We start from the raw sequence: 2485 nt of genomic DNA on the forward strand, positions 1-2485 counted from the left end.
CATTCTCAGTGAGGATGAAGAGTGAGGCAGGAGCCAGTTATTCGAGGCCTTGTCAGCCATGCTCAGACATTTGGATTTCATCAAAGAGTGAATAATCATCCATTAGAAGAGTTTGAACAGTGCTGGAGAATTACTAATTCTGGCATGGAAAACTAAATGTGGCTGTCATGTGGCACATCTATGGAGGGATGCAAAAGTGAAAGCAGAAAGGAACACTTAGGAATGAGGGGGTAAATAGACATCCACATGTAATTAGAGGACATGACAAATGCTCCCTCTGGCCAAGGCCTTAAGCCAGGCACTTGACCTGCAGTGCCTTGAGTCTGCATAACTCCAGCAAAACCTGGTACACAGGAAACCGCCGAATGAGAGTTCTCCACCTCCCTTCTCTTGAGAAGGTCTACTGGATATGGATTTCCTGTGTCAATCTAAAGGTGAAACCTCAGGATCCATTAAGAGAACAGAAGGTAATCTAGTTTGACTGATTTATAGATGCTATGGAAAGGTTAAAAGAGAGAAACTTAGTTCAGTGGATTCAAATTAGACCATGGAAACTTCAGTCAACAAATGGGGAGACCCTTTAAAGTACCAGATGTGGCACTAAAGGCATTTGTCTACCTTATCTAACATAATCTTCACCATGGCAGGATAAAATAGGTATTACAATACAACATTAAAGTATAAAAGTTGTCAAGATTTAACAGTGATTCAGTGGCAGAACTATTGGATCGTAGGAAAAGTCGTGACGTATTTTTCTATGCAAAAAGGTGCCATGACTTTTCTTTTCTTTTCTTTTCTTTTCTTTTCTTTTTTTTTAATGAATGAGGCAATTTATTAACCCAGCATCATCTGTCCTAATGCTTCTTGTTGGCAGCTGCCACCTGTCCAGCGATTCTGTCCACATCTCTCTGTCCCCGAGGTGTCAGTTTACAGCCTACCATCTTGGTCCTTTTCCACCATTTTTAGCCCCTCCATGGCTTGAAGGACCTGGCGGGCCACACTCTTGGAGCCTCGGCTGAAGTGGCTTGGCATGACATCGTTTCTCTGCTGTCTCCTGTAGATCTTGGTCATGGAGCCAACCCCAGCACCACGCCAGAGGTACAGGTGCCGTGCTGTGGAAGCAGCTCGTATATAGAACCCATTTTCATCATAGGGAGCAAGTTCTTTATACTTGGCCAGCTTGACAGTGTCTACGCATTCAGGGACTTTCAGCTTTCTGGACTTTTTGAGAAAGGCTGCCAGAACTCTGACCAACTCCTGCTGGTTCACATCTTTTATAGTAACTCCAGGCATCGTGGGACCTCTGCGCTGCCAGCCAGGGGAAAGGGTGCCATGACTTTTCTGATGACCCAATGTTATTTAAGATTCTGGTCTCTTTCCCAAATTTGCAACCTATTTTCCTGTCTTCATACTATGATAGCACGATAATATCATACAGGATTCAGTCTTCTGATGAACAGGCAAGCAGCAAAGACTGAATCCTTGGTATGATCAGTTTTGATTTTATATTTTCATTGTCCAGTTATAAAGTAATGAAATGAGCCCTAAAAAGGATTTGTGGTGTTAAAGGGGGGTGACGAGGGAATGTCCTAAATTTCCTCCTTGGAATGAAAAAGTCCTTAGAAATTTACTTTTCTGTCATCAAAAAAAAAGGCAAAACAAATAGTTTCCAGTATGCCCAGGAAATTAGTATTTATGCATACTAGTTTAATGATTCACACCAGGGGTGATTCAACTTTACGGGACATTTGTTTGGCAATGTCTGTGTACTAGTTTGCTGTAGCTTCCCTAACAAAGTACCACAGACTGACTGGCTTAAGTAACAGAAATTTATTTTGCCATAGTTCTGGAGGCGAGAAGTCCAAGGTCAATGTGCAGGCAGGCTTGCTTTCCTTCAAAGCCTCTCCCCTTGGCTTGCAGATGGCCATCTTCTCCTTGGCTCTTCACAGGATCTTCTCACTGTGCCCATCTAGGTCCAAATTTCCTCTTCTTATAAGGACCATAGCCATATTTGGTTAGAGACAACCCTAATGACCTCATTTTAACTTAATTGCCTTTTAAAGACCCTATCTCCAAATATGATCATATTCTGCATTATGAGAGATGAGAATTTCAATAAATTTTGAGGGGACAGAGTTCAGCCTGTAACAGCTCTTATTTGTCACAACTGAGGAGGGAGATGCTACTGGCCACTAGTGAGTAGGGCCAAGGATGCTGCTAAACACCCTCCGGTGCTCCAGACAGCCTCTCACAACAAAGGAGCAGCCAGCCCACAATATCAATAGTGTCAAGGCTGAAAAATTCCATTGTTTGATATTTTTATGCATAAGTGAACATTAGTATCATGAATTATAGTACACTATAGTCCTTAGTGAGGACTCTGCAAATATCTATGCTCAAATATCACACCTGGAACCAATTTTTTCACCAGGTTTCAAAGCAACTTCTTGAAAATATAGCTTAAATTAGGTTCTGATATTCCTGC

The 2485-nt window shown here is 42.1% G+C and overlaps 1 pseudogene; it reads right to left on the minus strand.

Annotated features, from left to right (window-relative positions):
- Positions 1–927: 927 nt before the first annotated feature.
- LOC102477667 (40S ribosomal protein S19 pseudogene) lies at positions 928–1293 on the minus strand (annotated as a pseudogene).
- Between the last annotated feature and the right edge of the window lie 1192 nt (positions 1294–2485).

Source organism: Tupaia chinensis, unplaced genomic scaffold (assembly GCF_000334495.1).
Source record: "Tupaia chinensis unplaced genomic scaffold, TupChi_1.0 Scaffold000168_1, whole genome shotgun sequence".
NCBI classification, from domain to species: Eukaryota; Metazoa; Chordata; class Mammalia; order Scandentia; family Tupaiidae; genus Tupaia; species Tupaia belangeri.